The sequence below is a fragment of the Tubulanus polymorphus genome, chromosome 9, assembly GCF_964204645.1.
Source record: "Tubulanus polymorphus chromosome 9, tnTubPoly1.2, whole genome shotgun sequence".
Lineage (NCBI taxonomy): Eukaryota > Metazoa > Nemertea > Palaeonemertea > Tubulaniformes > Tubulanidae > Tubulanus > Tubulanus polymorphus.
The window spans coordinates 3,095,600-3,108,586 of NC_134033.1; the positions used below are offsets into that span (position 1 = coordinate 3,095,600).

At 39.0% G+C, this 12,987-nt stretch overlaps 1 long non-coding RNA gene across 1 annotated transcript; it reads left to right on the forward strand.

Annotated features, from left to right (window-relative positions):
* Window positions 1-730: 730 nt before the first annotated feature.
* Window positions 731-3,798, forward strand: LOC141911109 (uncharacterized). Its single transcript, XR_012619974.1, has 4 exons — window positions 731-785; window positions 912-1,020; window positions 1,114-1,405; window positions 3,160-3,798. It is a non-coding gene; the product is annotated as an uncharacterized LOC141911109 (long non-coding RNA).
* The last annotated feature ends 9,189 nt before the right edge of the window (window positions 3,799-12,987 follow it).

Below are 12,987 nucleotides of genomic sequence, written 5' to 3' on the forward strand. Positions count from 1 at the left end.
GAGCTAGGTCTGAGAATGAACTAGGTCTGATAATGAGCTAGGTCTGGCGGGAATGAGCTAGGTCTGGGAATGAGTTAGGTCCGTCGGGAATGAGCTAGGTCTGATAATGAGCTAGGTGTGGTGGGAATGAGCTAGGTCTGGAATGAGCTAGGTCTGGGAATGAGCTAGGCCTGGGAATGAGCTAGGTCTGGGAATGAGCTAGGTCTGGGAATGATCTAGTTCTGAGAATGAGCTAGGTCTGATAATGAGCTAGGTCTGGGAATGAGCTAGATCTGGCATTAGTTAACAGTCTATCGCTAATAGTTCTAAGATTTTTCTTCGAATTCAGCGACAATTCATACACAATGGATATTTGATTTTTTGAAATGTAGTGCGAAATGTTCTAAGATATTTCTTGTGCATTCTAATGAAGACTGGTCCACTTCTTATATTTGACCGATGTATCCTCCAGCTAATGAATTATTGATACCCACTGGTCAACTTCTTATTCATTGTATTTGAAATGAATATTTTTGAGTTTGTTAGAATAGTACAGAGGGTGTGGTACGTATTATCATAGAACCACGCGTTTGTAGTTCAGTGGTATTTTGTAGCCAGTGGTTCTCGTGTCCATTGAACCGCATTATGACAAACTCAGTTCATATTGTGTCATGTTATTGTCCTCGGTTTTTAAAATCATGTAATACGTGTTCGATTTGAATTGAACCAATTCTGATGATTCATTCGTAACATACGTTGAATTCACTATACACGCGCATATATGTCCAGTCCTTACGTGAGGTTAGGTGAGTTGAATCTTAAACGGGATTTTGTAAATCTATAAGCTATAAGGGCTCGGGCTTCTTTATTTGAATATTGATTCATCAGTCAGAATTGAAACCTGTAAAATATGAAATTGTTTTCTTTTTCAGATCAGCCATTCCTCATTGAGGACCTCATTGCTTCCAATACCGCGGGGCTGATTAAACCAACGCTGTTTTCAAAATAATCTATGATTCTCCACACAGAATTGAATTGGTGGTGAGTAGATTTGTAGGTTTTTTAATACTGGATATAACGGATTGTATCGAGTCAAATTAAAAATCATAACGGTGATCATTACGTTTTTTTCAGAGAAGCTCTACTTCCTCTGATTGCTGTCAATGCGTGCTGGACTTAATCAACAAATACACAGGCCTTCTTCTCTTACTCGGGACCTGTTTGCTGTCAATACCTGCTGCGGACTAAATCAACAAATGCATAATTGGAATTCAGACATTCCTCGATTACTCCAGACCCGATCGCTGTCTGCGTGCTGGACTTTACCAACCTGGACCAACTGAGCTCAGTGTTGTAGCCTGCTTGGATGTCATATCTTCTAAGGAACAAACAGATAACTGATCGATCGAAAGAAATCCATGAATTGGTGAGTAGAATTTCTAACAGTTTGTAGTATAGGAAACTTAGGTTAGGTCGAGTTTAAGCCTATCTATCAAACGGATTGGCCCTCGTTACAGCAATTTCAGATACATTAGACTCCTCAAATTCCTATTGATATTCTTGATATTCTTTTGTTGTTATGGTTCTGAATTATGTGTATTAAAGTTTGAAATGATAATTCCACTTGCCGGTTTTGACAAATTTGAGTTAAGAGGAGTCCTATGTAAAACAATTTATCAGATAAAGCAATCTTGAAATTTATTCCATAAACTGGATAATGAAATATTACTTGTAAAACCGACTTGTAACCGGTTCAGTCGTCCGAGACATTTATACAGCACCTGAGAGTAGTCGAGCTATAGGATTCGGAAGGTGGTCGCATTTATCAAACATATATCGCAATTTTGTTCTAAATCATTGATTCAAATTAGTTTTGATCGTCTGCTTGCCTGGAGTTAAGAATGGAATCTCTGATCAGTCAAGGACGATTAATCCGGTTATAACGAGTAGATTTAATAGTCATATGAATTTCGGGTTTGACTATTTCACGGAATGGCTTCGTATTGTAATAATGCGTATAAATATGTAAGTTTCCGGGTCCGGAGATCGCGGTTACTACGAAGAGTGGTTCTGAAAAATGCAACAGATGTCGCCTTCGGTTAATTTACACTTGTCGTAGAGTTTTCTCAGGAGACCGAGGAGGTTAGCTCGGTGGGCACAGGACGGCGCTCGGCCCACCGGCCAATTCATGACAGAAATAGACTTTTTTACTAAAATGGTTTTTGCAATTTCCGACCAACAGATGATCCCCTCGTTAACCAGACTGGACACCTTGCCACTACAGTCAACTTCGCTTAAGTCATTATCAGATAAGTCATCACACTACATCAGTATTTGTATTTACAATTCTCTGGAGTAATTTGTAATACGTTCTTTCGGTAAGTCATCATCTTAACGATTCTCCCAACTAAAGAAGACTTAAGCGATGTTGACTATGCTTTCTCCGAGCCGAATGAATGAAGACATAGCTATTTTGTGATGGCCCTTTCTGGTCTCCAGCGACGAATCGGCTTCTACAAGTAAATAAAGCTAGTTAGAGTATTCTTAGAAAAAATGATGGCAGATTTTGAATAAAATTACCGTGGTAAACCATTATGGAAACCACTTGGCTTGGTCCAAAGTTGTTACAGCCTGTGAGCTCTGTGACTGCACCCTCACTTATTGATGTTAACTCGGCATTCTTCATTTCATTGTTATCTTAAAGTGAAAAATAAATCATATCATGTTATTGTGTTCTGTTTTAAGTTCGTAATTTTGGTTGAATCTGCGACAAGTGTAAATTACTTATTCTCTTATTGTTCTTGCTCAGTCACACGTATAAAAACAGTAAAATACATTGAAGTGAAGCTGAAATTGACCTGATGCAATTGATACGAAGTTTTTTCGAGTTGTTCCTTGAGTGAACACGAAATAGTCGGAGTCTCCCTCCACCGGCGCGAACACGTCTCCCTCCATCGCCTACCACTATCTAGGCCGTCTCGTGATGCAGTTCCACATATTTGGGGACGGCGTTCTGCTTAGGGTTAGGTTTAGAGATTAAGACACTGTTAAAACGAATTTGAGTTAGAAATACACGTTGAAAAGGTATCACTGACGTGTCTAAAGCCTAATTAACCACAACCACCTTTTCATAAATATGCCCTGCATATTTTTAAAATGTTGATGCTATTTGTTTTGTAGGGTGTCGTAGTATAAGTGAATAACGCTGTGAGGAGGTGGAATACCTGAAGATATGCGAGGTGTAAATACTGAAATTCATTGCGTGTGTTCAATGAAAATAAAGTGTTTGAAATAAAGAATTCGATTTCTGCAATTTAGGTCGGGTTTAAGAACTTTTCATAGAAATACCGAAATAACGGGTTTCGTCAACACACCAAACACTCGAAGTTCAAGAGAATTCGAAATGGTTATAGATAAATGCATTATTTCGAAAGTGTCTTTCTTGGTTTTGACTATTTCAAATCGCTAAACACTTCACTTACCTAGAGGAACGCGACATTGTCAAATGTATATCGTTATCGGAACCTTGAACCAGCAGCGGAGAGAAGTCCTTATACAGCACCAGCGGATGAGCAAAGCGTCGTTACAGCATCCAAACTCTACTGGGTGGTTCAACAGATGTCATTTTTTGGATATATTCATAACCGAAGATAATAAACTGATTATAAAACTTTTTATTCAACTAAGCCAGGTATACACTCAAAGATCAGCTTCACTATTTCGATGTATTGTATTTCGTTTATTGGTTTTATACGTTTGACTGAGCAAGAATTATTAAAATAAAGGAGACTCGTAATTTACACTTGTTGCAGATTTAAATAAAATGACCAATTTTAAACCTTGATTCCTACATGACTTTTATTCAAAATTGTACAAAGTTTATTCGAATGTAAAAACGGTTTCTGGGACAAAATCATTTCCGATGAGGCTCTGCTCGCTAAAGTTGATGACATCTCCATTCATCAGCCAGATACCAGTTATAGGCACATTATTTCAACTTTTAAATCAATCTCTACAGTAATTAATTCAGTTAATAGGGAAATTAGTGGCACGAGCTTGAGGATCTGTGAGCGAAGTTGACCGCTGACAGGACGCAAAGCGCAATAACCATCTCAGTGAAAGTCAGTTTCTAACCTCCATCAGTCTGTGGGCCGGAGCGCCGTCCTGTGCCCACCGAGCTAATCTCGTGAGTCTCCTGAGAAAACTCTACGACAAGTGTAAATTAGCGAAGGCGACATCTGTTGCGTTGTTTAGAACCACAATCTCCGGAACCGGTGACTTACACATTTATAACATTAATACAATAAGAAGCCATTCCGTGAAATAGTCAAACCCACACTTCATTCAAATATATATATATATATTGGCAACCTTTCACAAACCTTTACTCCTCGGTGCCCGTTATAGTCTAGCCAACCTTCCTATACTGCCGAATTGCCCGTATCAACTCTGGACCAGGTTAAATGTGTTTAGAATTGGTTTTATATTTTGCACTTAAAGCCAATTTAAAAGTTTGAACGGACACTTCAGTTTCAGTAAATCCCTGCAAAAGTTTTGTGTTATTGAGCGTCAAGTGACAAAGCCACAATTTTAGTTATTTCTCAATAATTTTCATATTTGTCTCGCGTCTAAATACAGAATCTAGAATGGTTTTAGTCTCAGACGATTAAAGCGGGTTACAACATATACGATGTGGATTATATGACCCAATATGCAATGAAACAAAAATGTTTTCGATTGTTTATATCTGATAAATCGTTAGATTACTCGTTACTCGAATCTCTTCAAGTCGAATGAGCATTGAAACTCCGAAAACAAATATTGGAATACTTACATTCGATGCTGGCAATCTGATTTCCGTTAATTGGAATTCAAACACAGATCACTGAGATCACAATCGATTCGAGTTACGATTGAGTCTACTGTTTTTCAGTTTGCTATAACTAGGGTCCATCATCTGTTCGACTAAGCTTAAACCTAACCTAACCTTAATTTCCTAAACAGAAATAATTCAAAATTTCTACTCTGCCGTTGGGTTCGAATCCCGAAACGAATGGTTCGCCGCGTTGATACGGGGATAAACATACTGGACCCGGTGGCACAGTTGTGAGTTAAAGCTAAATCCGAGATAAATACAAATTAAACGAATTAATGAGTAATTCGGTGGATTTTACCGGATTTGCCAGACGCAATAGAAAAGAAATTCTGCAGTTTGCTGATGTAATTAAGCCACTTTTCGTCAACCAAATGTATCTCGACAAAATACAGCATCAGATGACGTATGAAATCAGTTGCATGAATCAAATTTGAAATCGATGGTTACATGTACATGGTATATGTACATGTAACATGGTTACACGTAGTTACATGTTAGAATGTTTTCCTATCACAATCGGGCGGACCGGATGGCTTAGTCGGTCGGCGACTAGCGTGTCACCGCTGTGGCCCGGGTTCGAGTCTCGGAGGAGGCGGGTCAGGATGTGGCAAATGATCTCCGGTAAGCGGGCGAGTCGAGAGTACTGTCCTCCCTGGAATGAGGTTGCTAATGCGTGAGTCCTACAAAATAACTGGTGTGGGGTAAATTATGTTTAATTCAGTCGTTTCTGGCTGAATTATTTATTTATCCCACAATACCGGTCCAGGTTGCGGAGTAATTCCCCCAGGGACCTTCGACTTTTTTACAATATTAGTTTGTTATTTTAAGTTTAGTGGTGAGGGTTTGGGAAATTTTTTTATATTTATTCAATTCCTCGAACTGAAGAAATCCAAGCGACTATTCGGTGCAAGCAGCGCGCGGTGATCAATCACAGTTCTTTCTCAACTGATGATAAAACTTTGATAATTTTTTTAACTTCACCAGATTTCGGTTAAAGAAGATGTGCACTCGGCGATGTCTGGTGAACTTGTGTATAAATTCGGATTCAAAACGACTCTATCCAATAGAGAATTACTCACTGGAGACCTGCCATACGCTCTACTACACAATAGTGCCGCGTCACTGCACAAACCCTTAAGCATACTTCGATATCCTAAAGCAAAACTCGAAAATAGTAAAATTGAGCCGGTATTATAGTTCAAAAGCAGACGTAAATAGAAGGGAAATCTACACTAAAGTTTGTTGGATAGTTTAGATAAAATTTCAGCTTACAATTTTAGGCAAAAATCGTAGCATTCGATATTTCTATCTTAAACAATATGTGCCTCTATGAATAGTCGAATTAAACTCGATGACCTGTAGGCCCCATTGAAAATGTTTGGCACGAATTGAATAGTTCTTTCGGATTAGCGTCACGGACTCGGGTCTGTCACAGGAATGCGCGATCGAGCTTTCTGATTGATCCATTCCGGTCGCATCGATGATGCACCGTCGTTGATTGGTTGACGTAGGTATTAGAAGCGCGGTTCGAGCCGCCCGGTGCCAGTCCGAGAACCGATGTCCAGTGATGAAGAGCTCTGCAACAAGGCGTGAAGAACGTGTGGCTTCAAGCAAACAACCTACTAATAAGCGGCTGATGATGTTAGGAGAGACTGGAACGTGAAGGAATTTGTGACGCCTAGCGATTGAGAACGCAAGATGAGACTGGCGGCTGTTGATGCTGATGATTGCGGAGGAGATCCCGATACTGCTGCTGCTGCTGCTGCTGCTGCTGCTGCTGTTGATGTCTGATTTCAAACTACAAACAGATGACGGCTAATTTGCTGATGAAGACGAGTTGCTGTTGTCGCTGATTTCCGATGTTCAATTTCACACACATTTATACATTATGAATATTGTGTCTTTTTAGGGTTAAACCGAAACCAGTTCGCTACTACTGACAACTACATGTACACAACTCGTTTGTCGCAACGTCCTAACTAGTCTGCTGCTGCTGCTGCATTGGGAACCGCATCAATCCACATTTGCTGTTTCGGTATCTTTACATTAAGGTAAGGTAATTATATTAAACTACACCCATCCTTACATTTTGCATATTCAATCTTCTTCAATAGCTTGACGATTATCCGATTTGATTTTCAGCCGCCTATATTTGAGTTACAGCAACATCTTCAAATCTCGATACGCAGACTCAACTCCGACTAAAGCACCATCTCCAAACCTCGAGATGCAGACTCCACTCCATCTCCAAACCTCGAGACGCAGACTCTACTCCGACTAAAGCACCATCTCCAAACCTCGAGACGCAGACTCTACTCCGACTAAAGCACCATCTCCAAACCTCGAGACGCAGACTCTACTCCGACTAAAGCACCATCTCCAAACCTCGAGACATAGACTCTACTCCGACTAAAGCACCATCTCCAAACCTCGAGACGCAGACTCTACTCCGACTAAAGCACCATCTCCAAACCTCGAGACGCAGACTCTACTCCGACTAAAGCACCATCTCCAAACCTCGAGACGCAGACTCTACTCCGACTAAAGCACCATCTCCAAACCTCGAGACGCAGACTCTACTCCGTCATTATTTCGTTTTGCCGCATGTTATAAAGTAACGTAAATAAATAAACGTCCATATACATAAAATGCTCGTGTTACTAAAAATCTCTGTCTCGGGCTCCGGAAAGGACTCTTCCCCTCACAACTTCATACTCGACACTGCCCCGGAAAGGACTCTTCCGCTTACACAATCAAGGAAAGGACAAAGTCAAATAGGAAAGGACAAACGCAAAGTACAAATCAAAGAATTTATTCCAAATTCAAAGTAGGAATTTCTTACAGCTTGTTTGCAAAAGTAAAATTCAAATTTTATTGAAACATCAATATTTAAATCAACTAAAATGGGATTTGAACCACCAACCATTCGACTAGCAGTCCACACCCTACCCACTACGCTATAGGGACGTACTGGCAGCACACAGAGGAACTCATATTTATCCATTGCTTAAGCAAATTTTATCAAAAAAATAATGCCATCTACCGGGCGAGACAGGAACTAGTTCCCATTTCAACCCGGTAGATGGTAATAGAGAATGAGACAAGAGTGGGCAGAGACAGAGTAAGAGAGAGGAGGAGAGATGAGAGAGAGTGAGGAGAGATGAGAGTGAAACAGAATGAGGAGAGAGTGAGAATGAGACAGAGTGAGGAGAGAGTGAGAATGAGAGAGGATAGAAAGAGATAGAGAGGATAGGATTGCATATCACCTGAACTTATGTTCCTCTTGTTTTCTATCTAGAATGCCGTTTACAGTTTCTAGTTCAAACAGATATTTATCCCATCAGCAGTAATGTTAGTCCTCGTGGACATAAAGTTCACTATAACTGAAGTCAAGTTCTCCCAATATGAGTTCGTTTGTTTGTTTATCCTGTCGCTGAGTTTGAACACTGCCCACACCATCTGATGTAGTCCTGATCATAGTTCCACCATATTGATGACAAACATCCTAAAAATATACATGAAACTTAATAGATTTAAGGCCATCAATCAAACATACAGAGTTAGAGTTAAGTCTAGTTACCGGTGTATCAGAGAAATGGCAATCTAAGGTACCCCCAAAATGAGGGTCAGGGGTCAAATATTTTTTGTCTCCGATTTCGATGAAATTCAGTATATACATGTATTCTGGGGTGCTGATTACAAATCTGAAAGAATTTTTCGGATCCGAGGCCCCAAAAATGAGAAATTCTAATTTTTGGGGGACCCCTAAATTGTCAAAAGGCCTTGGACCCCAGAATTTTCGAGATATTCAAAATCTGATTGCAGATTTGGAATCAGCGCCCCTGAAAATAATAAGGACTAAAATTTTAAGCAAATCGAAGAGATTCGATTTTTTGGCCAAAAACGGCAAAAATCTAAGGTGTCCAGGAGTTTTTTTTCGGCGAAAAATTTTTTTTCTCTGATTCCTTGTAAACTTGGTAGGAAGATGTATTCTGTGGTGTAGATTCCGGATATGCAATCAGATTTTGAATCGGAATTCATCTTCATTGGCAAATAAGGGTTTTAATGCCCAAAATATGCACCCCAAAAATGGGGTACCAAATCAAAATATTTTTTTGGCCTAATTTTTATAGAATTTGGTACAGAAATGTTTTTTGGGGTGCTGATCACGAATATGGAGTTAGTTTTTGGATCTGAGGCCTCTAAAATGAGATATTCAGGATTTTGTATTTTGACCCTTATTTTCGTCACAAATTTTGATGAAATTTGGTCCAAAAATACAATTTTATCTATTAAGCCAAGTATTCAATTAATTTTTAAGGCAGAAATTGATACTCTCACTAAAACCCTGAATTATAATTCCTGCCACACAATTACAGGCTGCTATAAATAACTCCATTGACAATTCTTATGATACTCAGTAAACACTATGTTTACAGATAAACTGCTCTCTTATAATTGTTTTTGAAACATAAAAGAAATTCTACTCACACAAGTCTCTCCTCCCTTGTCTAGCAGTAATAATAGTCCACTGAGTTCCACAATTCCACATACAGAGTTCCACACCTTCAGGAGTCAACCACTGATTATTTTTTACGAGTATCAATCCACTTTTAGTCCAGTTAGTCCACATGTAGTTCGGTAAGTTCACATGTAGTCCAGTTAGTTCACTAGTAGTCCGGTTAGTGCACATGTAGTTCCCATGTAGTCCGGTAAGTTCACATATAGTCCGGTTAGTTCACTAGTAGTCCGGTAAGTTCACTAGTCCGGAAGAAGTTGACTGAAGAAGTAAAACTGATGAATTTCAGTCGAAGTCCACATCCAGTATTTGTGATGAAGTTTACCAACGATAGTCGAGAGAGGAAAACCTGAAATATGAAATTGAAACAGTCTCTAGAGAAACACATTAACAAACTCAAACTCAAACTCTCAGACATACTAGTAAAGGCTTATGCAAAAGTTTTCACAACTTTACTGGATTAACAGATTGTTTTTACGTAACTGATATACTCGGCCACTGTGGGAGTAAGATGGTGAAACTGGTTGAGTCAGCTGGTGATGGTAACCAGCTGAACATGTGGAAAAGAGGAGGAATTAACAGGAATTGTAACAACAGCTCATCAAGATTTGTGAAACTATCACCTGCACCATGTCGCGCATGCGGCGCCGCCTGGCTAGTGAAAGTGGTTATTGACACTGAGTGCCGAGGTCCCTGTGTCTGTGAGGTCCCCCTGTGTGTCCCTGAGGACATGAAATCTTGTGAATTCTTATTCTTACGTATGTCTTACTTTAAACGGCCAAGTGAAAGTGACCACGGCCACAGCAAGGTTACCGTTAAACACTGACTCCAGGTCCCTGTTGTGGTGGACGTGTCTGTAAAGTCCGTGTGTCTGTGAGGGCACGAAATCTCATGAATTCTTATCTTTTAAACCAATATCAAAGCTCGTACGTTGGGAATCATTGTGGCTTTAAAGTCTTTATCAATTGAGAGACTTAGTTTCATTGTAAATAAAGAATTAGAGATTGAATTGAGCGTGCTCCACAGTGCGCGATTTCCATGTCGACCGTCTAGTGCTGCCCCTACATATAACGATAGCGGGGAAAACGTGAACTAACTTAATACTCGCTTGCCAGAGTCTTCGGACGGCCGTAGTGGACGAACTAATTACCGATTTGCGGGCCGAATTCCGAGGGAATTCTCAAAATCTTTCAACTGCTCTGAAACGTTTGAACCAAACAATTATTCTATAAGAGAATTAACCTTAAAAGAGTAAATTTGAATCGGGATATTTTTAGTATCGTCTGGCAGAGAGCGACAGGTGTTTGAATGTTCCCTGATTATTTGCGCGCAATTAAAATATATCGAAGAAAAAATATGGAAATTTTGTCAATTCAGATGATAAATTATCATTGAAAAATATAAATGAATAACTTATTCTGAATATAAATACTAATTAATTGATAAGAAAGTGAATTTTAGCTATCAAAATTGAATATCGTTACCTAAAAAATAAGAAAATTTCATTAAAAAATTAAAGAGTATTCATAGTATCATATTTAATAGAATTAGGTGCCACACTGGTCCGTATTGTACGTAATTGGGAAATTCATATTCCGGCGGCGCTATTTTAGTTCACAGAAATTCCGCTGTCGTTATTCATAGGGGCAGCACTGTACGGTTGATATCTTACCCAGCCTTGCAATCTTACTGTGGCATGCAAGTAATACAGATATTATTTTAGCCGAATTTCGTTCATTATTCACCACGATTCCGTTTTCTATGAATAATTCAATTAATTTTTAAGCTTTTGGAAAGGGGATCTTCTTTTTAAAACGATTTTCAAGCCATTTTTGATAGAACTCTTCTGTCAACGGAATCTAATTGCATAAAGCGGTAAAGAGGTATACTCACATGCCACAGACAGAATCTAAAGCAAATTAAATTTTATGCTCCAAAAAAGTGCATTCATCCAACGCTACCATCAAAGTTGCAGCACGTGAACCATTAAACCTCCTATTAAGGTCGACCCTTCTTGGTCAGGGTTAAAATAAAACTCTCCCAACCACAAATTGGCGCAAACAACTGGAAAAACTTCAGTTGAACATCGTTAATACGACAAATCTGTGTAAAGACGAAACCAGTTTGATTCAACAATTGTATCCCACAAGATTCATATCAACGAGATTCCACTAAAACTAGAACAGAAAATCAGTTACAACCACCACAAAATTAGTGAATAACCAATTCATTGTGAAATTTATTTATTTCAGTGAAAAATGTGCATCAGATTTAAATATCAAATAAAAGTCTTGCATAAAGCGAACATGTGATCAACTCCGCAATGAACTGACTGAACTTACCCAGGAATCGAAACCTGAAATCATATTTACAATATCAGATATCGGATTTATGATGCATCAGTATCACACATGTTGTTTCTGATGCGCTATGTTATTACAGTACAGTAGAGTCTGTTCCTAACTTGAATCAATGTGATACCAGAGATATCCCATTGACTGATGATTCAAGTTCTGTGGTCGAGAATTAAAACCTAGCAATCTAACTCGGAAATGTCTAAAAACTCCTGGACTTTTGTCGAATTCAGACGGAAATGAAATCATTTTCTCACTTTCTAATGGAATTTTCTGATCCTCCACTCAGATTTTTGCTTAGCAAGTATAAATTTTGCAAGTCTCCGTTTCAGTAAGACAAGGTTTACTGTTTTTGAGTTAAAAGCCGACAACTCTGCACCGTCTAGTAGAAATAAACCAAAAATTTTGAGTGAGTGGTGCTTTAGGAGTGTTTTAAATCTTGAGAAATTGAGACTTACCTTAAACGGAAAGAATTGATCGTCCATGTTTCCTACACCTAAGGAGCCATGTTAATTTCTACCCCACACGTACAGATCATTGTTATCTACAATATAATAACATTGTAAACAATGTAACATCATTCTAGATGCTAGGGTAGGGATTGATAGAGAGAGGGAGCAGGGCCAGGGAGTTTCACACAGTAACTAGGCTTAAGAATAGAAATCCGATTTTCTTTGTACTAGCATGTCTCCAGCCTCGATTGCCTACGTACCTATTGATAACTATTAAAATGAGACATCAATTTCTAACATTTCTTCCAAGTCACAACTCTACTTGGTTCATTTTGGTTTATCTGGGTTCGTCCTGGTTCATCCTGGTTTATTGGGGTTCGTCCTGGTTCATCTTGGTCCATCTGCTCCACTGCATCAATGTCTGTATAATGTTCAAATCAATTCTCTACTGATTGTAGGTAAAGGGGGAATCGTCACCACCATAACATCCGTCAATAGTTCCACCATATTGATGACAAACATCCTAAAAATATACATGAAACTTAATAAATTTGAGTTATGTTAGAGTTAAGTCTAGTTACTGGTGTATCATAGAAATGGCAATCTAAGGTACCCCCCAAAATGAGGGTTAGGGGTCAAATATTTTTTGTCTCCAATTTCGGAGAAATTTAGTATAGACATGTATTCTGGGGTGCTGATCACAAATCTGAAAGAATTCTTAGGATCCGAGGCCTCAAAAATGAGAAATTCGAATTCTTAGGGGTACCCCTTAAATTTAAAAAAGGCCCTGGACCCCAGAGTTTTTGA